We start from the raw sequence: 27869 nt of genomic DNA, 5'->3' as shown, positions 1-27869 counted from the left end.
CCTTAGGTTAGTTAGGTTTAGGTAATTCTAAGTTCTAGGGGACTGACGACCTCAGATGTTTAGTCCCATAGTGCTCAGAGCCATTTGCACCATTTTTTTGGTACTTTGTAGGAACATAGTTCAATCTTAGTAGTTCCTTCTTTTTCAATAATTTTTTTCCTGTTTGTTTTATTTTTGTTAGCATACGAAACTTACTTTCTGGGCGCAACTCGTGTACTGACCATTTTCCAAGTGATTCTGCAGTAAGGTATTTTTCTTTCCAGGACAAACTGCTTGCTCGAAATGATTTGACTATACATGTTTACGAGTTTATTTTACAAGCCTATTTCCAGTGTCAATATTGAGCGCATCATAGAATGCGAACCGCAGGTCCCCAGGCTTCGTGTTGTCGCTATTGAGCGACGCCAGCAGCGCAACAAATGCCTAGCCCGGCAACTGGCAGGTGTTTTGTGCCGGCCAATGGGGCGCGCTCTGGCGCCCTGCCGAGGTAATCATTCAGAGAGCCCCGCGGCTTCACTTATTGCAACAGCAGATGGCGCTGTGGCCGGAAACGCAATCGCGCTGGCAAAACGCTCAGTTTATTTCAAATCGGGCGTTCCATTTCCCTCCTGCTTCCGTCACTCTACGCGATTACTTCGGCTCCACGTGCGTGTTTGCTTTTGTGATTTCGGCTTGTCTGTCCATGTCATGACAAGGTGACCCCACAGATTGAGCCATCGACCCGTGAGGTGGGGTGCTGGTATCCGTAGACAAGGAAAAATTGTCGTTCGACATAATGGAAAGCTTCTCTTGCACTGTTATTTTATTAGTACTGAATTTCAAAGAAAATATAAAACTATTCTAATATATCTTTTATTTTCAGTCCCACTTGCACATTGTTTTATTAATAAACGACAAGTTTCGACCTCCTTGGAGCATCTCCAGATCTATGCAGTTGCGTTAGTAACCCATCCTGTGTCAGAAACAAGAGTGAGCGTTTTAATTTTGTCATTGAAAGGTGTAAAAATGTTATGACATTGTAATATATACTCTTTACAATCACCACACTGCTTCGTGTTTTGACGGCCGGTGTGGTCGAGCGGTTCTAGGCGCTTCAGTCTGGAACAGCGCGACCGCTAGGGTCGCAGGTTCGAATCCTGCCTCGGGCATGGATGTGTGTGATGTCCTTAGGTAAGTTAGGTTTAAGTAGTTCTAAGTTCTAGGGGACTGACGACCTCAGATGTTAAGTCCCATAGTGCTCAGAGCCAAGGGCGTACCCAGGATCTGAACTATGGAGGGGGGGGGGGGCAGGTCATACTAGTCTCAGGAAACAAGGACTCGACACAACATACAGCACTTTTTATTAAATAAACCAGTAAACCAGTGAAAAACTGCTTTTAATAAACATTTTAAATACAAGAATGCACTTGTACAATCCGAGAAAACATGCAGCATTATTATTAAATAAAACAGTAAACTAGTGAAAAACTGCGATTATCCTCTAGGGGGGGGGGGCAGCTGCCTCCCCCCCCTATCCCTCGCTGCATACGCCCATGCTCAGAGCCATTTTTTTTACCTTTGTGTTTTAATAAGGTATAAATATTGTATCATAATACCATATGACATAGCCGGCCGCTGTGGCCTAGCAGTTCTGGGCGCTTCAGCCCGGAACAGCGCTGCTGCTGCGTCGCAAGTTTGAATCCTGCCTCCTGCTTGGATGTGTGTAATGTCCTTAGGTTAATTAAGTTTAAGTAGTTCTAAGTCTAGGGGACTGATGACCTCAGACGATAAGTCCCATTGTACTTAGAGCCATTTGAACCAATACCATATGATAATACACTCCTGGAAATTGAAATAAGAACACCGTGAATTCATTGTCCCAGGAAGGGGAAACTTTATTGACACATTCCTGGGGTCAGATACATCACATGATCACACTGACAGAACCACAGGCACATAGACACAGGCAACAGAGCATGCACAATGTCGGCACTAGTACAGTGTATATCCACCTTTCGCAGCAATGCAGGCTGCTATTCTCCCATGGAGACGATCGTAGAGATGCTGGATGTAGTCCTGTGGAACGGCTTGCCATGCCATTTCCACCTGGCGCCTCAGTTGGACCAGCGTTCGTGCTGGACGTGCAGACCGCGTGAGACGACGCTTCATCCAGTCCCAAACATGCACAATGGGGGACAGATCCGGAGATCTTGCTGGCCAGGGTAGTTGACTTACACCTTCTAGAGCACGTTGGGTGGCACGGGATACATGCGGACGTGCATTGTCCTGTTGGAACAGCATGTTCCCTTGCCGGTCTAGGAATGGTAGAACGATGGGTTCGATGACGCTTTGGATGTGCCGTGCACTATTCAGTGTCCCCTCGACGATCACCAGTGGTGTACGGCCAGTGTAGGAGATCGCTCACCACACCATGATGCCGCGTGTTGGCCCTGTGTGTCTCGGTCGTATGCAGTCCTGATTGTGGCGCTCACCTGCACGGCGCCAAACACGCATACGACCATCATTGGCACCAAGGCAGAAGCGACTCTCATCGCTGAAGACGACACGTCTCCATTCGTCCCTCCATTCACGCCTGTCGCGACACCACTGGAGGCGGGCTGCACGATGTTGGGGCGTGAGTGGAAGATGGCCTAACGGTGTGCGGGACCGTAGCCCAGCTTCATGGAGACGGTTGCGAATGGTCCTCGCCGATACCCCAGGAGCAACAGTGTCCCTAATTTGCTGGGAAGTGGCGGTGCGGTCCCCTACGGCACTGCGTAGGATCCTACGGTCTTGGCGTGCATCCGTGCGTCGCTGCGGTCCGGTCCCAGGTCGACGGGCACGTGCACCTTCCGCCGACCACTGGCGACAACATCGATGTACTGTGGAGACCTCACGCCCCACGTGTTGAGCAATTCGGCGGTACGTCCACCCGGCCTCCCGCATGCCCACTATACGCCCTCGCTCAAAGTCCGTCAACTGCACATACGGTTCACGTCCACGCTGTCGCGGCATGCTACCAGTGTTAAAGACTGCGATGGAGCTCCGTATGCCACGGCAAACTGGCTGACACTGACGGCGGCGGTGCACAAATGCTGCGCAGCTAGCGCCATTCGACGGCCAACAGCGCGGTTCCTGGTGTGTCCGCTGTGCCGTGCGTGTGATCATTGCTTGTACAGCCCTCTCGCAGTGTCCGGAGCAAGTATGGTGGGTCTGACACACCGGTGTCAATGTGTTCTTTTTTCCATTTCCAGGAGTGTATTTGAATAATAACGTATAATAATGTCTGAAGTTTAATGAATATGTAAGAGGTATAACTATGAAAAGAAGATATTCTGAGTCAGTATGATTGGATGGACTGATTAGTCAATCCATCTGTTTCCTCGTGCTTTAATTCACAACTGTCTTATACTGTTTCGTAATTAACATGTTACAACATCGACTGGTTTGGATTAAAGGAAAAACGCTCAATTCTATCATAATTCATTTCTCATACATACCGACAAGTAGTTTCGGAACTAAGGGACAAGAAAAGTCTCAAATGCCAGTAATCTCCGCTTTCGAAATCAGATGCTGGATTGTAATATGTACTCGGAGCAGATACAGTTTCAGATCGTAGTTTAGTTATGGTGAAAAGCAGATCTCATTTTAGTATCTATGAAGAGAAGACTGAACTTTAAGGCAACCGTAAGGAAGAATCAGCGTGGAAAAAAGTAGAATACTGATTTACCAAGAAAGCTTGAGAAGCATTTGAAGTTCGCTAAGGATGTGGATATTGTGATAAGGAATGTCACAGTAGCCAGTTCGGTCGAATTGCACTGGACATATCTAAAACAGGCAATTACAGAATTTAGACAGTTAGGTATAGATACAAGAAAGGGCACACGAAGATATCTGGGGTAAACAGAAGAAATACTTCTACTGATCGACGAAGAAGAGAGTATGAAAATGTTCAACGAAGACAAGAATACAGAAATATAAATCATTTACGAATGAAATACACTGAAGCGCCAAAGAAATCGGTATAGGCATTCGTACTCAAATACAGAGATACGTAAACAGGTTGGATATGGCGCTGCGGTCGGCAACGCCGTTATAAGAGAAGTGTCTGGCGCAGTTGGTAGATCGGTCTCTGCTGCTACAATGTCAGGTTATGAAGATTTAAGTGGGCCTGTACGTGATGTTATAGTCGGCGCACGAGCGACGGGACATAGCATCTCCGAGGAGGCAATGAAATGGAGATTTTCCCGTACGACCAATTCACGAGCGTACCGTGAATATCAGGAACCTGGTAAAAAATCAAATCCCCGGCATCGCTCCGGCCGTCAAAAGATTCTGCAAGAACGGGGCCAACGACGACTGAAGATAATCGTTCAACGAGACAGAAGTGCGCCATCAATAAGTGTCAATTGCGAACCATTCAACGAAACATCATTGACATGGACTTCCGGAGCAGAAGGCCCACTCGTGTACCATTGATGACTACGCGACACAAAGCTTTAAGCTTCGCCTGGGCCAGTTAAGAAAGACATTGGAGTGTTGATGACCGGAAACATGTTGCCTGATCGGAAGAGTCTCGTTTCAAATTGTATCGAGCAGATGGCCATATATACGTATGGAGACAACCGCATGAATCCATGGACCTTGCATGTTAGCAGGAGACGGTTGAAGCTGGTGGAGGCTCTGTAATGGTGTAGTGCGAGTGCAGTTGGAGTGATACGGGACCCCTGATACGACTAGATACGACTCAAACAGTTAACAAGTACGTAAGCATCCTGTCTGATCACCTGCAACCATTCCCACGGACTTCGGCAAATCCAGCAGGACAATGCGACACCACACGCATCCAGAATTGTTACAGACTAGCTCCAGAAACAATCTTCTGAGTTTAAAAGCTGCCGCTGGCCACCAAACTTCCCAGACATGAACATTATTCAGAAGATATCTCCATTCCCTCGTAGTCTTACGGATTTATGGACAGTCCCGCTGGATTCATGGTGTTAATTCCCTCCAGGTCAGACATTAATCGAGTCCATGGCTCGTCGTGTTGCGGGGCACTTCTGAATGATCGCTGGGGCCCTACACGATATTTGACGATAGCACTGTTGCTGAAAATTTAAAAGATGTGAGTACATGTAACTTTTACCATTCAGATGAAGATAGTCTTAGAGCTATCGAAACATGATTAATGTGTTTTTAAAAAAAACTGTGTGCAACCGGTTGGCTGACTGTTGGATTTTATATACATTTTATGCTGTATAACAGATGTACCAGTTTTTTGGCTCTTCAGTGTAAATAGGAAGTTAATGTAAGTTGAGGCTAAATGGATGCAGGAAAAAGAAATAGAAAGAAGAATAAAAGATCGTCGCATCGTACGGAAGAATCGGTGCGGAAGAAAGTGGTATACTGACTTACAGAGAAAGGATGAGACACATTTGATGTTTTGACTGAGGATGTGGATACTGTGATAAGGAATATCACAGTAGGCAGTTCAATTGAAGAGTACTAAGCTTCTCTAAAAAAAATGTTGAAATGTGTGTGAAATCTTACGGCACTTAACTGCTAAGGTCATCAGTCCCTAAGCTTACACACTACTTAGCCTAAAGTATCCTAAGGACAAACACACACACCCATGCCCGAGGGAGGACTCGAATCTCCGTCGGGAGCAGCCGCACAGTCCATGACTGCAGCACCTTAGACCGCTCGGCTAATCTCTAAAAAGACAGTTAGAGATGTTGGTAAGTCAGACACAGGCATAAGGAAAGTAATTCCGCAGAAATCTAGAGTGGCAGAAGAAATACATCAAGTGATCGACGAAAGATAGGAGTACAAAAATGTGCAAGGAAAGGAAAGAACACAGAAACCTACATCACTTACGAATGGAATAAATAGAAAGTTAATGGAAGTCAAGGCGAAATGGATGCAGGAAAACTTTGAAGAAAAAATGTAGAAATAATCGTCGGAAGGATTGACTCAGCTTAGAGAAAATGCGGAAAAGTTAACAATGCAATAGTAAGTCTACCGTTAAAGGCAGAGAAGAGAGCAGAAGAAACTGGATTTGATGTGGAAGAGACAGGGGATCCCGTATTTGAGTTGGAATTTAAAAGTACTTTCGAATACCTGAGATTAAATAGGCAGAAGGGATAGATAACATCCTGCTCAGCTTCTAAAAACATTGGGGAAGTGGCAACCAACGATTATTCGAGCTGGTGTATAGAATCTATGAGACACATAAAAAAATACCACCGAACATTCGGAAATCATCCACACAATTTCGAAGATAGCACAAGCTGTTAAGTGCGAGAAGTATCGCACAATTAGCTTAACAGCACATGTATGCAAGTTACTGCCAGGAACAAAATTCAGGAGAATGAAAAAGAAAGTTGAACACTTGTTAAGTGAAGATGAGCTGGACCTTAGGAAAAGTTTAAGGCACCACAGAGGCAATCCTGACGTTGCGCTTGGCGATCAAGGCAAAGAAAAGTCAAGAACCGTTCATAGGATTTGTCGACCAGTAAAAGGCGTTCGACAATGTAAATGGTACAACATGTTCGAAATCAGCTGTAGAGAAGGACAGAAATTGTAGTACCTCCAACAAATTAGGGGAGTCGGGGTAGTGAGGACGCAGGGAGCAAATGATGATTGAAATAAAGAGGGTGGGGCACGAAAGGTATTGGTGACGGTCAACGTAGTACAGGAAAAGAGGGGTAATATACGATATGTACAAGAACCAAGGGGGAGAAATGAAAATGGAAGAGCAAGAACGAAGCGTTCGGATTAAAAAAAGCTTAATAAATGCAGTCTTCAGGCGCTATTGTTCGATCTATGCATCAAAGAAGTAGTGACGGGAATGACAGAAAGGTTTAAAGGTGGGATTAATATTCATAGTGAAAGGATATCAATGTTGGTATTCACTAATGATATTGCTATCCTGAGAGAAGGTGGGGAAGAACTACAGGATCCGTTGAACGGAATGAAAAGCCAAACTAATACGGAACGTGGACTGACAGCAAACCGAAGAAATGTGAAAGTACTGAGAAGTAGCAGAAATGGGGAGAAACTTAATATCAAAATTGTTGATCACGAGGGTAATTCTGCTGCCTTGGAAGCCAAATAACCCATGATGGACAAAGCCAGGAGGACAAAAAAGCAGACTAGCAAGGGCAAAAAGGGCATCCTGGACCAAATGAAATCTACTAGTATCGAACGCAGGCCTTAATATGAGGATGAAAATTGTGAGAATGTAGATTTGGAGCGCAGCAATGTGTGATAGTGGAACATCGACATTGAGAAGAGAATCAAATCATTTGAGTTATGGTGCAATAGAAGAACGTTAAAAATTAGGTGGGCGTTGAAGCTTACTCCTTTTTCGACGCTTTGCATAGACATACGGTGTTTTTGTTGAGCTACACTAACAATCACCCCTATTCTCAGTATTTGAATCGTATTTCTTAGGCTAATTTAGTGTGTTTACCTAATGTGTGCCAACCTTTTTTGGATATGAATGTGATTAATTGCTTAACACGATTTCATTTATAGAGTTTCTGTATTGTTATGAATATTTGTGCAAATGATCACATGTCAATGGTATTCTGTTCTGTGGTCTTGGAAGGTAACTATTTCAAATGATGTACTTTGAACCTTGCCAAGCATAACAAGAAATATAGTTACTGATTGGTGTAGCGTGGAGATTAGTGTGTCCTCCTAGCGACACCAACTACAAAATATCATGGACTGTCGTTCCATCGGAAAGACAGCCCTGAGTCCATTTTCTTCGAAGACAACCGAGAGTGATGATACGGTACTTACTGTCCCGTTCCATGTTTTTATCAATACATTCCGGTACAGGAGAATTATAGCGAGAGTGTGTTTACTCTGCAGACGTAAATCCGTGGGTAACAAGCAGGAGAGAATGGACCAAGCGGTGTTTATTTATTCATTGCTTTTTATTTCGTGTGTGCCACGTTTCCTTGCAACCTTTCCCTTGTGGGATCTAGGACTGCATGAATGAGATATTATGTGAAGTAGCAGAAAGCTTTGGTCAGAGGTCGTAGCATTGCATGAGTAGACTGGTTCTGTGGTAGGATAGTACCAACCCCCTAAACACAAACAAGTTTGGCAAAGGTAGTGTGCAAGCCAGGTCAGAGAGGTCGCGAAGGCACGAGTATTGGCTCTGTCAGGTTGGCGAACCATCCCCTCCACCAACTTTTGAACGAACAACAGTTAGGCGACATTTCCGCAGGTCGACTTGTTCCTGCGTAGCGGCTCTGGACAGAAGTAGAGACGGAGCTCTCGATTTTGGTAATGATAACAAAGGTACCAGAAAGTCTCAAAACTGCTCGTCACTAAAGTCCAGATGTTGAAATCAGGTGTGAGATAACTACCAAACACGCATAAGGGAGTTTATTTTCATAAATCAGTCAAATTTCAGTAAGAACTTTGCGTTTGTGCCTTGGTCAGGCCACGCACCATGGGCGTTGAGCTTACGGTCGTATTATTGCTCTGTGTTTAACGGAAATTCACTCATTTAATATATTTTAATGTGGTCTTTCTTTTAAAATAATGTTTTGTGGGATTTTTATTTGTTTTTCATATGTTTCCTTTGTGTACTTGCTTTCCCGCCACGTGGTCGGTTGGACCAACCGCGACATTGGTAAACTGCAGTTTCGGTCAGAAAATATATGGTAGCCGAGTGCATAACCATACGGTAGTGGGTGAGTGTAAGATAGAGAAGGTATAATCTTGTGTGTCCGCATGTTTTTGCATTTCTGTTGCCTACCACTACTTGGCCACGTGTGAGGATCAGTATTGATGTGATAGTTAGTTAATGTTTCTTGTGCCCCCCCCCCCCTCTAACTATTTGAGTCGCCTACAATGAAGCGTATTACGGAAAGTACACTTTTAAACTCTTGTATCTAGGAAAGTTCGGATTTTAATGCCCATTGATGGGATAAACACTTGCAAAATTTTCCCACCATATGATATTAAATAAACTTCCCCCCAGCTCAGTAACGTGGTGTTGTTTCTGAAAGCGAGATTAAACCAAATTTGGCAGTCATAGTTAGGTGCACCACTTGCTACCCATTCTTCAGCGTACGTTTTAACGAAAATTGAAATATTTAGGCAAATACTCTTCCGTCATGACCGAGTTTCCTTGTAGTGTCTTTGCTGAACTTGTTCTGCGTGACTTATAGTAATTGATGGTAATAAGCGCGTGTTTAGGTATAATTGTGTGCCTGCATAATACACTACTGGCCATTAAAATTGTTACACTACGACGATGACGTGCTACAGACGCGAAATTTAACCGACAGGAAGAAGATGCTGTGATATGCAAATGATTAGCTTTTCAGAACATTCACACAAGGTGGAGCCGGTGTCGACACCTACAACGTGCTGACATGAGGAAAGTTTCCAACCGATTTCTCATACACAAACAGCAGTTGACCGGCGTTGCCTGGTGAAACGTTCTTGTGATGCCTCCTGTAAGGAGGAGAAATGCGTACCATCACGTTTCCGACTTTGATAAAGGTGGGATTGTAGCCTATCGCGATTGCGGTTTATCGTATCGCGACATTGTAGCTCGCGTTGGTCGAGATTCAATGACTGTTAGCAGAATATGGAATCGGTGGGTTCAGGAGGGTAATACGGAACGCCGTGCTGGATCCCAACGGCCTCCTATCACTAGCAGTCGAGATGACAGGCATCTTATCCACATGGCTGTAACGGATCGTGCAGTCACGTCTCGATCCCTGAGTCAACAGATGGGCACGTTTGCAAGACACAACCATCTGCACGAACAGTTCCACGACGTTTGCAGCAGCATGGATTATCAGCTCGGAAACCATGGCTGCGGTTACCCTCGACGCTGCATTATGGACAGGAGCGCCTGCGATGGTGTACTCAACGACGAACCTGGGTGTGCGAATGGCAAAACGTCATTTTTTCGGATGAATCCAGGTTCTCTTTACAGCATCATGATGGTCGCATCCGTATTTGGTGACATCGCGGTGAACGCACATTCGAAGCGTGTATTCGTCATCGCCATACTGGCTTATCACCCGGCGTGATGGCATGGGATGCCATTGGTTACACGTCCCGGTCACCTGTTGTTCGCATTGACGGCACTTTGACCAGTGGACGCTGCATTTCAGATGTGTTAAGACCCGTGGCTCTACCCTTCATTCGGTCCCTGCGAAACCCTACATTTCAGCAAGATAATGCACGACTGCATGTTGCAGGTCCTGTACGGGCCTTTCTGGATACAGAAAATGTTCGACTGCTGTCCTGGACAGCACATTCTCCAGATCTCTCAGCAACTGAAATCGTCTGGTCAATGGTGGCTGAGCAACTGGCTCGTCACAATACGCCAGTCACTACTCTTGAAGAACTGTGGTATCGTGTTGAAGCTGCATGGGCAGCTGTACCTGTACACGCCATCCAACCTCAGTTTGACTCAATGACCAGGCGTATAAAGACCGTTATTACGGCGAGAGGTGGTTGTTCTGGGTACTGATTTCTCAGGATCTATCCACCCAAATTGCGTGGAAATATAATCACATGTCAGTTCTAGTATAATATATTTGTCCATTGAATACGCGTTTATCATCTGCATTTCTTCTTGGTGTAGCAATTTCAATTGCCAGTAGTGTATTACATTGAAGCCATGTCTGCAACCCCTCTCCCTTTCCATTATTATGTGGCGAAAGTGAATCATGTTAACTAGAGAGACCAGTTGTGATGTATTTTCCAACACACACACGGCTAGTTATTGAAATGCCATCGGTATGGAATGAATATCAATTAACCTATACCCTCGACTGATTATTTCGTCCCTTCATCATAAAGAATAGGTGAGAGTCACTAGTACTGTTGAAGGCTGGGTCATGAAAGTAAATGATGGCTCTCTGCTCCCCATTAAGCCCTGCATAGGTGCCTTTTGTAGTGGTTCTAAAAAAGGGAATTCCATTATCCGTTGCGTTCAAATTTTTACCAGTTGGTTAAACCCGCCCACTAGAAGTTATTAATACTCGGCTATAACTCACAGGAGCCTGTAATTTCGTGGACCAAACGAATTTGTTAAACCATCACTACTGAGGGTTGCTTGCAGGAGCTGTAGGACATGAGAAGCGACGGTAATCTTCCTACAATAATAATAATAATAATAATAATAATAATAGCTCTATTTCACATCGAATGGTACACTGCAAATGTACAAAGAAACAGCAATGATTACTGTTATCTGTACAATACGCTAGACACATTCTTCTCAATACGTCATTAATTTACTACGAAATTACAATAAGATGTTTACTGATTTCTATTTACATAATTACACAAAGCATTTGTTGTTCTTCATATAAGTATAGTACTCCTCTAATGTGTAGAAAGTGTGTTTTAGTAAAAATTTCTTAAGCTGATGTTTCAGTTTAATTGTTGGAAGAGCCATGACTGCTTTAGGCAGTGCATTAGCTAATTTTATACCTGCGTACTGAGGCCCCTTTTCGTAAAGTACTGTACTGTGACTGCCGATGAAAATATTTATTTCTGTCTAGTATTGCACTGGTGGAAATCCGAATAAGTGTTTGGTTGCTGTCTTTTCACAAGCAAAATGGCTTTTAGAATGTATGTGTTTTTAGAAGTTAAGACTCCTGTTTTTGGAAGCAAGTTGTGACAAGATTCCCTATATTTTACTACACAGATTATTCTCACACCCCTTTTTTGAAGAATGAGAAGCTTATCTGGATTTGCTTTGGTTGTTTCCCCCCAAATTTCAATGCCATAGTTCAAGTGAGAGGAGAAAAGAGCATGGTATGAAGTCTTTAGGACTACCGTGTCTTCACAGAGCTTGCTAATAGTACTGATTGCAAATATATTTTTTGACAACTTAGTTTCTGGGGAGTCAATATGTGTGACCCATTTCTTGTTGCTTTGCTTTGTTAGGCCAAGGAATTTTACACTAGACTCTTTCTTTAACAATTAGTTGCCAATGTATAATTTATTTTCATTATTCAAACTACTTTTGTTAAACACCATCAGACATGTTATACTGGTGCTCACATTTAAGTGGCTTTCATTAAATAACTGAGCAATTTCTTCTGCCAGGTCAGGACGAGTTTTAACATTAACTGCACTACCACTTGTAGGAAGTTTACGTTACACCGTTATTCTGTATGTATCGAGTTTTTCACGTAGTTTTTAATGATTACCATTTGGCAATATCAGCTAACAGTGTAGTAGGGATAAAATGGTAGAATGAAGAAGCATTCATTATATTCAAAACAGCTGAAGTAAGTATATGGTGATACTCTTCAAAAAATTTTGCTTTTTGTCAAGAAGTATTAGCTACTTTTTTCTTGTGTTAGCTTGTAGAAGAGGCATATTGGTTCGCTTCTAGAGAGAGAGAGAGAGAGAGAGAGAGAGAGAGAGAGAGAGAGAGAGAGAGAGTGAGAGAGAGAGAGGGATACTTCTACGTTTATAGTGCTTCGTTTAACGACTGTTTGTCGCGAACGAGCCAGCAGTAAAAAAACTGTGCATAACACGGAAGAACGTTTTACAGACAAGAGAGAGGTCAGAACTCACCCACCCACCCAGCAGCGTACGCAGGACTCGTGTCTCTCGCACTCACACTCGCGACGCAACGAATCATATCGAAGCAACTACTTTTTTGCTTACCACTGACTAGCTTCTTATACGTTCTGGGCAAATGTAAAAGATAGGAAAATTATGGTTGTTCTATCTTTGTGATAAGGTTCAACATACAATCTTAACTGATTACACTTTCTTTCGATTACAATTTGACGGTATCATAATTATTTTGTGGGTCTTTTAAGAATCTGTAACGGCATTTCCACGGAACAGTTAAAAACTCCTCCTAAATGTCGTATGGTCTCTTTCGTTAACTGCGCTAAAGGGGATTCAAATTCCGATTACTGCTAACGGAGAATTCCAATATTCAGATATTTTTTCTGTTTTCAACAGGAAAGCTATGGCAATTTTAGGAAGTTCGTCTTGTACGGAGCTGTCCGTTAGGCTGATCAGACGCTCCAGCTTGACACAAATAAGAGTGTATGCCCACTTGAGCGGAATAGTGGAGGAAAATTTAATTTAAAACTGACACTAATCGCATTTGGCTGTATGAAGGTAGTTCGACACACCAGCTGAAAGACGTTTCATCTGTGGATGATTCGTCAGATAACTACAGTAACACATCTGCTGTTGTTGAAGCCAAGCCTCGGTAAAAAAGGTAAACTTCAAAAACACACTGACTGGAAAAACCGCAATTAAGGCAAGGTCACGGGGTTATGTAAGCACGAGATAACCCATTGGAAATATGAACTGCAGGTACACTAATAATCAATGTAACCGCCAGAATGTTGAATGCAAGCATGGGAACGCGCAGGGCGTTGCCACCCCATGATGTCCCGTATGTGATCCATTGGAGACAGATGTGGTGATCGAGCAGGTCAAGGTAACATGTCGACACTCTATAGACCACACTGGGTTACAACCGTGATATCTGGCCGAGCGTTATCCTGTTAGAAAATACCCCATGGAATGCTGTTCATGAATGGTTGCACAACTGGTCAAATCACCTGACTGACGCATAGGCTTACAGTCAACGTGCGTGGGATAACCACGAGTGTGCTCCTGTTATCATTGGAAATTGCACCCCAGACCTGTTGATTGCAGTCTCGCCACTGACCTCCTCCTATTCACCACACCGCCGCAACTTGCAAGGCAGAACCAGCTTTCATAGTAAAACACAAAAGACCTTCATCCTCCCCTCCATTGGGCTCTCTCTTGACACCACTGAAGTCGCAGATGGCGATGGATTGCGGTCAGTGGAATGCACGACATAGGGCGTCTAGCTCGGAGCTGTCATTGAAGTGATCGATTTGTAACAGTCAACTGTGTGATTGTGGTACGAACTGATGTTCAGATTTCTGCTGCAGATGCAGTGCGATGCACCAGAGCCGTATGCCAAATACGACGGTCTTCCCTCTCGGTAGTGCCACGTGGCTGTCTGGAAAAAATTTGAAAATTTGTGGTAAGGTCTTATGGGACCAAACTGCTGAGGTCATCAGTCCCTAAACTTACGCATTGCTTAATATAACCTAAACTAACTTACGCTAAAGACAATACACACACCCGTGCCCGAGGGAGGACTCAAACCTCCGACGGAGGGAGTCGCCTGAGACTGCGCGGCTGCCCCGCGTGGCTGCCCGGAGTGCGGTCTTCTAGCAACCGTAACTTCTCCTGACCACCTCTACCAGCATTCATGTACAGTAGCTAACATTCCTGTCAAGTCTTTCTGCAATATCGCAGAAGGGACATCCACCTTCTTGTGGGCCTTTGTACGACTTCGTTCTAAATGACGTGTTGATAATGGCGCCTTTGACACCTTAAAGGCGTTCTTGACTAACAGCGACTGACCACGTCCAGTCTCAGAGTTACTAACGCTTATGACAGTTACAGCATGTATTTAAATCAAACCTCACTTTGAACTTCACAGTGGCGCAACCAGTGCTACTCTCATGCGTCTGGTGCGAAATTTAATTTACGTAACAAAACTCCTGCTTGGTGTTACGATTATTTCCATCATTGTACAAAAGATCTGTCAAAAAGGGAACTGAGTTGTAGAGACTTTAAAATAGTAACTTTCACTCATAATTTTGGTATCACGATAAACATTTAAATTGAAAAACCCAGTACCTAGCTCGATGCCGTAATGTGCGCTGCTTGCTGCAACACGCTGACCTAAGATTGCGTCATTGTGCTCTCAGCGCTGCATCACCCACTTGCCAGTCAGTGCCTCAAGGAACACGCTGGAATGCAGTCGTAAAAATACACTAAGAAAAACTGGCCGTACAGTTAGGCAGGGAACGCATCCAAGCCATCGACTAGTCAACCCTTATCATGTCCACTTCCGCCATGAGGCCGACACTTTTTTGTCGTCATCCTGCCGACTTCTGTTTAGGTTTTCCTACTGTTCATGTTTCATTACCGTGCAATGCTATGCTCCAAATGCAAATTCTCCGAAATCTCCTCCTCAAATTAAGTCCTATGATTGAAACTAGTACCCTTGGCCAGGAATGCCCTTTTTGTCAGTGTAAGTCTGCTTTTGATGTCCTCCTTACACCGTTGGTTATTTTGCTGCATATGTAGTAGAATACCTTAACATGCTCTACTTCATGACCATTAATTATGATGCTAACTTCCTCGCTCTTCTCGTTTATGCTCCTTCTTATCACTTTCATCTTCCTTCCATTTACTCACAATCCATTTTCTGTACTCATTAGACTGTTGCCTCGATTCAGCAGATCATGTAATTCCTCTTCACTGTCACTCAGGATAGCAATGTCATCAGCGAATCGAATCATTGATATCCTTTCACCGCGAATTTTAATTCCATCCCTGAACCTTTCTTTTATTTCCATCATTGCTCCTTCTATGTACTAGGCGAAAGACTACTTCCCTGTCTTAGGGAATTAGATTAGGAAATGAGACACTTAAAGTAGTAAAGGAGCTTTGCTATTTGGGGAGCAAAATAACTGATGACTGTCGAAGTAGAGAGGATATAAAATGTAGACTGGCAATGGCAAGGAAAGCGTTTCTGCAGAAGAGAAATTTGTTAACATCTAGTATTGATTTAAGTATCATGAAGTCGTTTGTGAAAGTATTTGTATGGAGTGTAACCATGTATGGAAGTGAAACGTGGACGATAAATAGTTTAGGCAAGAAGAGAATAGAAGCTTTCGAAATGTGGTGCTACAGAAGAATGCTGAAGATTAGGTGGGTGGATCACATAACTGATGAGGAGATATTGAATAGAATCGGGGAGAAGAGGAGTTTGTGGCACAACTTGAGTAGAAGAAGGGATCGGTTGGTAGGACATGTTCTGAGGCATCTATGGATCACTAATTTAGTACTGGAGGGCAACGTGGAGGGTAAAAATCGTAGAGGGAGACCAAGAGATGAATACACTACACAGATTGAGAAGGATGTAGGATGCAGTAGGTACTGGGAGATGAAGAAGCTTGCACAGGATAGAGTAGCATGGAGAGCTGCATCGAACCAGTCTCAGGACTGAAGACCACAACAACAACAACCCTTTTTAATGTGAACACTTCGTTCTTGGTCGTCCACTCCTATTGTTCCCTCTTTGCTCGTGTACATATTGTATATTACCTGTCTCTCCCTATAGATTACCCCTATTTTTCTCAGAATTCCGAACATCTTGCATCATTTAGCATTATCGAACGCTTATCCTATGAACGTGTCACAATTTTTTTTTTCTTATTCATGCTTTCATTGTTAACTGCAACGTCAGAATTAAACAGGTCTACACTGATGTGCTGCTACGCTTATTGTAGACGCTCGCTAATAATGCGTTAATTATAATTATGTACCAAATTCCTTGTCATTAATTTTTTTAACTGTTCCTTCTTAAATTGTCTAATAATCTTATCTAAAGTGTAGTGGTTTGTGGTGCATTTTTCTGAACAGTCAGCTGGAGAAGGGCGTTACGCACCTGAAACTGGTAAAGAGATAAAATTTATTTTGTGCTTCTGGTTTCTGATTTTTTTTTTCTCAACAAAAATGCAGGGCAGTTGCAATAATTTCCACTAGCTCGCTCTCATCCATTTCGTGGCCGTGATGTGGTCCGTGCAAACACTTCCGGTCCAGTATTGCATTGGCTCAAATATCGCCGGATAACGGTGGCAGCCAAGTTTTGCCGAACATGTGGCTGCAGTTCACATGTCTGGAAATGTATCCGGGTAATAAACTCAGTCTATGTAGTCGACAGTGTCCAATTCCTATGGTCGTGTAAACATACCTTGAGACGGAGAGAATTGGGTGGTTAGCTGATTTGGTGAAGGGGACCAAACAGCGAAGTCATCGGTCCCATCGGATTAGGGAAATATGGGGCAGGAAGTTGGCCGCGCCCAGTCAAAGGAATCATCCCGCCATTTGCCTGAAGCGATTTAGGGAAATAACAGAAAACCTAAATCAGGTAGGCCGGACTGAGTTTGAATCGTCGTCTTCCAGAAGGCGAGTCCAGTGTCTTGACCACTGCGCCAGCTTGCTCGGTAGAGGGGAGGGGTGGGGGGTGGAGGATGGATAGGAAAAAAAGGAGACACTATGTCAGAACGTAAGAAGTTAGTGGTGCAAAGCCCACTGATCCCCCTCAGTGGGACTTGAGTGTTCCTCCAGAGGGGTGATCACCCGTACCTCCCTAGTCCAAGAAGCGCACGCAGCCTCAGAAACAAGGGACACCGTAGTGGTTGTGGCTGTGGCAGGGGGCGCAGAGATGGATGGTCGCATTCCGGTAACGGCCCCCGGCGGACGCTAACGGATGAGCCGGCCCGCCGCTAACAAATGCGCACAATTTGGCACCGCATGATGGATCCGCAGCGCACGGCGCCTGCTGGGGTGGCGACCCCGCAGGTACCTCTGCGAGGTTCCTGAAGATGCCGCTCTTGTTCGAATCTGTCTTAAAGAAAATATATTTGCACCGTAATTAGCCACTGGAAGGTAAAACGTGACTTAAAACTTCTACGTCGGCTCTTATATCAACAGAAATTCGAGACAGAGAAAGAAAAAGGGCAAAGTAGCTTCCAAGTTGTAGGCAATACAAACTAAAGTTTTGTTTATTCTTCTGTGGGCGAGTAAAATTTATTTATCTCAGCATAGATCATAATCGAATACGATTCGAATTGCAAATGCAGTATCAGGTTGATACTTCAGTAGGTCTACTACAAACTTCGTTGTGACATACGCGTTACACATAACTCATCATTCTTTTCGCACGAAAATATCTCTCCATTACCTGTCGAAATATTGAATCTTTACATAACATATAGTCTTTATTTTCAAACCAAATGGTTCAAATGCCACTGGGCAGTATGGGACTTAACTTCTAAGGTCATCAGTCCCCTAGAACTACTTAAACCTAACCAACCTACGGACATCACATACATCCATGCCTCAGGATTAGAATCTGCGACCGTAGAAGTCGCGCGGTTCCAGACTATAGCGCCTAGAACCGCTCGGCCACCAGGGCCGGCCTTAATTTTCTTTTTATCTGTTTAAAAATAGATTACTCTCGGTGATTACATTTATATAGAAGTAGGTAAAGGAGCATAAATCTAGAATTGGGTAATTACACTCCTGGAAATTGAAATAAGAACACCGTGAATTCATTGTCCCAGGAAGGGGAAACTTTATTGACACATTCCTGGGGTCAGATACATCACATGATCACACTGACAGAACCACAGGCACATAGACACAGGCAACAGAGCATGCACAATGTCGGCACTAGTACAGTGTATATCCACCTTTCGCAGCAATGCAGGCTGCTATTCTCCCATGGAGAATATCGTAGAGATGCTGGATGTAGTCCTGTGGAACGGCTTGCCATGCCATTTCCACCTGGCGCCTCAGTTGGATCAGCGTTCGTGCTGGACGTGCAGACCGCGTGAGACGACGCTTCATCCAGTCCCAAACATGCTCAATGGGGGACAGATCCGGAGATCTTGCTGGCCAGGGTAGTTGACTTACACCTTCTAGAGCACGTTGGGTGGCACGGGATACATGCGGACGTGCATTGTCCTGTTGGAACAGCAAGTTCCCTTGCCGGTCTAGGAATGGTAGAACGATGGGTTCGATGACGGTTTGGATGTACCGTGCACTATTCAGTGTCCCCTCGACGATCACCAGTGGTGTACGGCCAGTGTAGGAGATCGCTCCCCACACCATGATGCCGGGTGTTGGCCCTGTGTGCCTCGGTCGTATGCAGTCATGAATGTGGCGCTCACTTGCACGGCGCCAAACACGCATACGACCATCATTGGCACCAAGGCAGAAGCGACTCTCATCGCTGAAGACGACACGTCTCCATTCGTCCCTCCATTCACGCCTGTCGCGACACCACTGGAGGCGGGCTGCACGATGTTGGGGCGTGAGCGGAAGACGGCCTAACGGTGTGCGGGACCGTAGCCCAGCTTCATGGAGACGGTTGCGAATGGTCCTCGCCGATACCCCAGGAGCAACAGTGTCCCTAATTTGCTGGGAAGTGGCGGTGCGGTCCCCTACGGCACTGCGTAGGATCCTACGGTCTTGGCGTGCATCCGTGCGTCGCTGCGGTCCGGTCCCAGGTCGATGGGCACGTGCACCTTCCGCCGACCACTGGCGACAACATCGATGTACTGTGGAGACCTCACGCCCCACGTGTTGAGCAATTCGGCGGTACGTCCACCCTGCCTCCCGCATGCCCACTATACGCCCTCGCTCAAAGTCCGTCAACTGCACATACGGTTCACGTCCACGCATCGCGGCATGCTACCAGTGTTAAAGACTGCGATGGAGCTCCGTATGCCACGGCAAACTGGCTGACACTGACGGCGGCGGTGCACAAATGCTGCGCAGCTAGCGCCATTCGACGGCCAACACCGCGGTTCCTGGTGTGTCCGCTGTGCCGTGCGTGTGATCATTGCTTGTACAGCCCTCTCGCAGTGTCCGGAGCAAGTATGGTGGGTCTGACACACCGGTGTCAATGTGTTCTTTTTTCCATTTCCAGGAGTGTATATGAATGAAAGGTACTTATTAACAATTTACGCTCAATCGAATCAAATTTCAAGTCATCTTACGTTATTGTTTTATTTTTTTTGGTCATCCGTTTTATGACTAGTTTGATGGATCCGCACGAGTTTCTCTCCTGTGATAACCTCTTCATCTCAGAGTAGCAATTGCAACATTCATCCTCATTTATTTGCTGGATGTATTCCATTCTCTGTCTTCTACAGCTCCCTCTAGTACCATAGAAGTCATTCCCTCATCTCTTAACAGAAATCCTGTCATTCTGTCTCTCCTCCTTAGTAGTGTTTTCCACATATTCCTTTCCCCTCCGATTCTGCACAGAACTCCTCATTCCTAACCGCATGTGCCCACCTAAAGCCGGCCGGAGTGGCCGAGCGGTTCTAGGCGCTACAGTCTGGAATCGCGCGACCGCTACGGTAGCAGGTTTGAATCCTACCGCGGGCATGGATGTGTGTGATGTCCTTAGGTTAGTTAGGTTTAAGTAGTTCTAAGTTCTAAGGGACTTATGACGTCAGCAATTGAGTTCCATAGTGCTCAGAGCCATTTTAACCATTTTTTTGGCCACCTAATTTTCAACATTCCTATATAGCAACACTTCTCAGATGCTTCCATTCTCTTCTGTTCCGGTTTACCCACAGTCCATGTTTCACCACCATACAATGCTGTACTCCAGACACACATTTTCAGAAATTGTTTCCTCAAATTATGGCTTATGCTTGACACTAATAGATTTGTCTTGGCCGGGAAAGCCCTTTTCGCCATTTCTAGTCTACTTGTGATGTTCTTACTCCGTCCGTCATTGGTTTTTTTTACTGCCTAGGTAGCAGAATTCCTTACTTGATCTACTTCGTGGCCATTAATCTCACTGTTCTCATTTTTGCTACTTCTCATTACTTTTGTTTTTCTTCGATTTACTCTCAATCCATACTCTGTACACATTAGACTGTTCATTCCATTCAGGAGATCCTGTAATTCCTCTTCACTTTCATTCAGGATAGCAATGTCATCAGCAAACCGAATCATTGATATCCTTTAACCTTGAATTTTGATTCCACTCCTAAACCTGTTCCATCATTGTTTCTTCGATGTCTACATCCCTGTCTTACACCGGTTTCAATCTTAGCTCCTCGTTCTTGTTCGTCCACTCTTATTATTCCCTCTTGGTTTTTGTACCCGTCTCTCCGTATAGCTTACCCCTATGTTTCTTAGAATTTCGAACATCTTGCACCATTTTACATTGTCAAACGCTTTTTTTCATGTCGACAAATCCTATGAACATGTCTTCATTTTCCTTTGCTCATGCTTCCAGTAACAACCGCAACGCCAGAATTGTCTCTCTGGTGCCTTTACCTTTTCTAAGGCCGAACTGTACGTCTAACACCTCCTCAATTTCTTTTTCCATTCTTCTGTATATTATTCTTGTCAGAAACTTGGATGAACGAGCTGTTAAGCATATTGTGCGATAATTCCCGCACCTGTCAGCTCTTTCAGTCTTCGGAATTGTGTGGATGATATTTTTCCGAAAGTCAGATGGTTCAAATGGCTCTGAGCACTATGAGACTCAACTGATGAGGTTATTAGTCCCCTAGAACTTAGAACTAGTTAAACCTAGCTAACCTAAGGACATCACACACATCCATGCCCGAGGCAGGATTCGAACCTGCGACCGTAGCGGCTTCGTGGTTCCAGACTGCAGCGCCTATAACCGCACGGCCACTTCGGCCGGCCGAAAGTCAGATGTTCTGTCGCTAGACTCATACATTCTACACACTAACGTGAATAGTCGTTTTTCTTTTGCAACTTCCCCCAATGATTTTAGAAATTCAGATGCAATGGTATCTACTCGTTCTACCTTAGCTGATCTTATGTCCTGCAGAGCTCTTTTAAATTCTGTTTCTAGAACTGGATCATCTATCTCTTCTAAATCGACTCCTGTTTCTTCTTCTATCACATTAGACAAATCTTCCCCGTCATAGAGGCTTTCAATGCATTCTTTCCGCATATCTGCTCTCTGCTCTGCATTTAACAGTAGAATTCCCATTTCACTCTTAATGTTACCACCCTTGCTTTTAATGTCAATGGAGGTTGTTTTGACTTTCCTGTATGCTGTGTCTCTCGTTCAGACAATCATTTATTTTTCGATTTCTTGACATTATTCCTGCAGCCATTTCGTCTTAACTTCCCAGAAATTCCTGCTTATTTCACTCCTCAGCGACTTGTATTTCTGTATTCGTCAGTTTCCCAGAACATTTTTGTTCTTCCTCCTTTCATCGATCAATTGAAGTATTTCTTCTGTTACCCATGGTTTCTTCACAGTTACCTTCCTTGTACCTATTTTCTTTTTTTTTCGAACTTCTGTAATGGCGCTTTTCAGAGAAGTCCATTCATCTTCAACTGTACTGCCTACTGAACTACTCCTTATTGTAGTATCTATAGCCGTTGTGAGTTTCAAGCATATCTCGTCATTCCTTAGTACTTCCGTATCCCACTTCTTTGCATATTGATTCTTCCTGACAAATGTCTTAACCTTCAGCCGACTCCTCATCACTACTCTGTTGTGACCTGAGTCTATATGTGCTTGTGGGTACACCTTACGATCCAGTATCTGATTTCGGAATATCTCTCTGACCATGATGTAACATAACTAAAATCTTTCCATATCACCCAGCCTTTTCAAGCGTACCTCCTCCTCTTGTCATTCTTGAACAGATGCTTCGCGATTAGTAGCTGAAATTTATTACAGAACTCAATTAGCCTTTCTGCTCTCTCGTTCCTACTCCCAAGCCCATATCCTCCTTTAACCTTTTCTTCTACTACTTCCCCTAAAACTGCATTCCAGTTCTACATGACTATTACATTTTCACCTCCATTTATGTAATGTGTTACCCTTTCAATATCCTCTTATACTTTCTCTGTCTCTTCACCTTCAGCTTGCGACGTCGGCCTACATAGCTGAGCTATCGATGTCGTTTCTGGTTTGCTATCGATTCTGATAAGAACAATCTTATCAGTGAAACGTTCACTTTAATACACTCTTTACCCTACCTCTTTAATCATAACGAATCCCACTGCTAATACATCAGGCAACGGCCTTTCTGCAGTGGCTACACCGGTTCCCGTAAGATCACCGAAGTTAAGCGCTGTCGGGCGTGGTCGGCACTTGGATGGGTGACCATCGGGGCCGCCATGGGCTGTTGCCGTTTTTCGGGGCACACTCAGCCTCGTGATGCCAATTGAGGAGCTACTCGACCGAATAGTAGCAGATTCGGTCAAGAATACAATCATAACGACCGGGAGAGCGGTGTGCTGACCCCACGCCCCTCCTATCCGCATCCTCCACTGACGATGACACGGCGGTCAGATGGTTCCGATAGGCCATTCGTGGCCTGAAGACGGAGTGCTTTTTTTTACTGCTGATACATCATTTACTGCTGCTGATGATATTATCCTATCCTCACCTGACCAAAAATCCTTGTCTTCTTTCCATTATGCTTCACTGGCTACTACTAGACTGAGTCTTTGCATTTCCCTCTTCATATTTTCTAGTTTTCCTACCACGTTCAAATTTCAGACATTCCACGCCCCGACTCGTAGAACGTTATTCTTTCCTCGATTATTCATTCTTTTTCTCGTGGTCACCTTCCTTTTGGCAGTCCCCTTCCAGAGATCAGAATGGGGGACTATTCCGAAATCTTTTGCCAATAGAGAGATCATCATGGCACGTTTTCAATTCCAGGCTACATGCCCTGTGGATGCACATTATGTGTCTTTAATGCAGTTTTTTCCATTTCCTTCCGCATGTTCATGCCGTTGATCATTGCTGATTCTTCCACGTTTAGGGGCAGTTTCCCACTCCTAGGACATGAGAGGGCTCTGAACACCTGTCTGCTCCTCCGTCCTCTTGAAATGGCCGTTGGCAGAATGAGGGTGACTTCTTATGCTGGAAGTCTTCTACCGCCAATGATAATTATTAATCAAAATTCAAGCAGTGGCGGGATTCGAACCCAGGACCGAGGACGTTTTGATTTCTAATCCATTCCAGCGTTTTATCGTCTGTTACAATTTGTAAATGAGTTCATAAACCGGAACTTTTGCCTAGCTCCATAGTAAATTAAACCAATGTTAAAGTGTGTTACTCTTCGCAATTCGCAGCCGCATAGTTTTTCCTCAAATATTCCTGTCTATATAAATGCATTTTGTACTGCTTCATTCAGGTATTTCCCTAACATTGTTCATTTTTCTACTTGGTAGTGGGATTGCGGAGCTGGGATCTCCGGTATTTTCGTCTGACAGATGGATTAGCATTTTAAGTGAACTCGGGATTAATATTCCATGTCAGAGGCCTATCAGACAACTTGTTACTCTGACTGCAATATCGGCTCGTCCTTCATTCATATTTATGGAAGAGCCTGACATTACTGTTAGATTCGGATGAGTATTTCGTGAGAGACGGATGATAAACTGATTTGGGATGTTCAATGATTGCGTTAATTCCATCAATTAATGGTGAGTTTCTATGTCAGTAACTAATTCTAAAACATTTCTCGACAGAAAGACATAAAAATTTACGTGTAAAATGGAAAATAAATAAGGACCTAAACGTTTACCTGACCAAATGGAAAAGAACAGAAAAGAAACTACACGGTCATGTATATTATTAAATGGCTAACCAGTTGACGACGCGCACTACTCCTTGCAGTTTGCCTGCATTTTGGCTTCTAATTCAAGGAACATTTTGGTTTTCAGTGTTTCATATCATTATTGCCCAAACGAAAAAATTTTAGTTGATTGCATAATCTACTCCATCGTCGATTAACGAAGTCATCTTTCCGATTAATGGATTAACTTTTAATTCAATTTTAGAAAAAACTAATGGACTCTTCAACTTATGATGACTTTCTTTGTCTGTTATTCGGTAAATAGGCGCCTATTATTTACGACAAACACGAATGTGCTCCGCCGGCGGAAATCATGTTCAGCCACCTTTTGGTCACGCAGGATGCGCGCGAATAGTGAAAACAACCGAGTTCGAGCGAGAATAAGTAGGTGTTGACTGTTAATTGTCGCTTGTTTATTGATTTCACATTAAGTACTACTTTTTGTTGATGGAATGACTGTGGGAACTAAATCATGGAATCGGATTCTAGCTCTGACAACAATCTAAAGAGAAGCCTAGTAGAAACACGTCTGTAAACAGCAAAGCACAAAGTCTAGTTAAAATGTGGCTGACATGAAATCAGGACTCATTGAACGATGCGGTATTTCTTGGGAAACAGATTTTAGTAAGTTTATTCATTAAAGATAGTACTCCTGAGTGCTACAATGAAACAACGTTTTCCTGTGAGCTAATACATTTTGTCTCCTAAATGGGCCTCGCTTTCGGACAAAAACATTCACTTGTTAATATTCGTGTGATTTAACATTGCTATCTAAAAAAGTATAAAACTAAATGATTACATAATTAAACTTTTTTATTTATCTTCGACTTGCTACCTAAAATTTCCCAACAAAAATTTTTTATTTAAGCAATGGTAATACATTTAAGTCAGTTCCTCTTTTCACCACTTCCATAACATAAAGTTTCCTATCAAGAGTTAACGATTAAAACGATTAGTGAAGTCAATTTCATCGTTAACATAAATTTAATTTACAGCCTACACTTGCTACATTAATTGCAGCTCCATCAGCTGGCAGTAGAGGATGGTTAGCAAAGGAGATAACTTAATATGACCAAAAGAAAAATTGGAAAATATAAAAGAAACCTATAGAGAAATTGTAATGCGGTGGTCGCAGAAAATATGTTTTCGTTTACGTGAATTGAAGCATAATAGAATAGAAACAGAAAATATAAACATTAAACTATTAAGTATTTTCTCTGGTTCAGACAGGCATTGGTTTATTATTTCTGAATTCAACTCTTGACATTTACAAGAGGCACTCTACAGAGCTGTAACAGACGCACTTTGTTCCCATTAAGTTTTTCAGCGTTTTATAGTCAAGAAATTTCCTGACAGCCACAAAACTTGTCGACTGTGATCTACGTTAACATTCTTCCAGCGTTAGGAGGAAGAGGTCAATGACTTATGGTACGAGAATATGATAGGTGCGGAAACAGTTGCATTTCAATATTCTAGAAACATTGGAGGAATAGTAAGAGAGTACGCCGAAAAAAATTCAAACGTTGGCCAAGACAAAGCTTATTCCTACAGTCTTGATGTCAGCTGCGCAAATAATCGTCGTAGCTGAGTAAATGTTGACTACAATTAGTTTGAAAAATAAGCCCTTTATGATATTTACGTTAGTTTAAGGTTGACGAGTGAAGAGAAAAAGAGTCATATGGAATTGTTAACTGGGCGACCGCCAACTACGAACAACAGCCCATGTAGCCGGCCGGAGTGGCGCGAGCGGTTCTAGGCGCTTCAATCTGGAACCGCGCGACCGCTACGGTCGCAGGTCCAAATCCTGCCTCGGGCATGGATGTGTGTGATGACATTAGGTTAGTTAGGTTTAAGTAGTTCTCAGTTCTAGGGGACTGATGACTTCAGAAGTTAAGCCCCATAGTGCTCAGAGCCAACAGCCCATGTCTACCCTGCGTGTGAAAGTTTAGTTTTGTCTTAAGTGTAGTGAGTGTATTCGGTGTGTGTATATTATGTTGTCATGTGAATGAGAAACTGCAATGCTCGTTTCGAATAGTATCAAGGGAATCGCCGGGTATGTTTCATCCCACATACGTATTATCATCAACAGTCTCACATGCTCCATCTTCATGAGACACTGCACAAAGTTTTTGAATTTAGTTCAGGACATTAGTGCAAACTCTGGTCATCAGTAACTTCACGCAACTACCATGGCGAATCTGGATGTGCAATCACCGCCGAATTTGGTACCGACGGTCCTTCATAATGTGTCATACTGTCCTATGGTCCCTATGGACTGGGATCTTTTTACGACTGCTGTTCTTATTTCGTGTTACGTGACTACGAGTGGTGAGCCATTTATTGTAGATTAGTTAAAGAGTCCGCGTGACGCATAACGCATAGGGCAGTTTCATTCAGGCGTTGTCACGGGCAAATCCTAATACGGTAAATAATGTTTGCCAGTTGGTCCGCCTACGTTGATTCCATAGAGGCGACTGGCCCGTGTACACCCCTTCGCCACCATGATTTACGGCAGCGTGGACCCCTGGTAGCAGTGCACGATCTACAGCGCTCGAATGTGAGCAGTGGGCTCTTTTAAGGAGGTTACTAGGATTCTGACAAGTGTGTTTGACTGCAGTCTAGCTTATGCACACGATGTAGGTAAAATGTTACTCCTGGCATTTTCCCATAAGGACTTCAGGTAGTCAAATGCTACAGAGTGTCTATAGTTCGAATTCCAATTTCAAAACGCTGTAGAAAGAGAACAAATTTTAGAATGACGTTAAATTTGAATTGCATGTTATTGATGGCTCAAATAGTTCAAATGGCTCTGAGCGTATGCGACTTAACTTCTGACGTCAACAGTCACCTAGAACTTAGACCTAATTACACCTAACTAACCTAAGGAAATAACACACATCCATGCCCGAGGCAGGATTCGAACCTGCGACCTAGAACCGCACGGCCACTCCGGTCGGCGCATGTTATTGACGCAGAGGGGAACGTCAAGGAACAAAACAGATTAAGAAAAATTTTACCAGTATGTGGCGCTGTATGCACCTAAGCATAAGTAACATCGGCAACAAATGACTGAGTATCGCAATACGACGGCTGTGATTTTAGTTGCTCATTACACGATCCGTACTGTTAAATGTGCATGACTGCATAAGCTTGGTAGTTAACAGTTGCTGCACTGTTAGTTAAGTAAGCTCATCCACTATGGCATGATTGTAGCACATCGAGAAGAAAAATCGGATTTTAAGCGTCCTGGCACCAAAAACAGCATAAAAGGAAAAAGCATAAAAAGCCAAATGACATCGCTTTCTCACTGTCATGGGACTGGTGCAAGACATGTTCAGTATGCTGTCCACCGGTTTCAGACACAACTTGCAGTTGCGAAACAGCTTGTTCCACAACAGACTGGAGTGTCCGGGGAGGCCGGCCGGGATGGCCGAGCGGTTCCAGGAGCTACAGTCTGGAACCGCGCGACCGCTACGGTCGCAGGTTCGAATCCTGCCTCTGGCATGGATGTGTGTGATGTCCTTAGGTTAGTAAGGTTTAAGTAGTTCTAAGTTATAGGGGACTGATGACTTCACAAGTTAAGTCCCATAGTGCTCAGAGCCATTTGAACCATTTTTTGTCTTGAGG

General features: G+C 43.8%; 1 pseudogene; it reads left to right on the top strand.

Annotated features, from left to right (window-relative positions):
* Window positions 1-22666: 22666 nt before the first annotated feature.
* On the top strand, window positions 22667-22784 carry LOC126097766 (5S ribosomal RNA; annotated as a pseudogene).
* Window positions 22785-27869: the final 5085 nt, after the last annotated feature.

This window comes from Schistocerca cancellata, chromosome 1 (genome assembly GCF_023864275.1).
Source record: "Schistocerca cancellata isolate TAMUIC-IGC-003103 chromosome 1, iqSchCanc2.1, whole genome shotgun sequence".
NCBI lineage: Eukaryota > Metazoa > Arthropoda > Insecta > Orthoptera > Acrididae > Schistocerca > Schistocerca cancellata.
The sequence above is the reverse complement of the archived record's forward strand: the minus strand, read 5'-3'. Positions and strand labels throughout refer to the sequence as shown.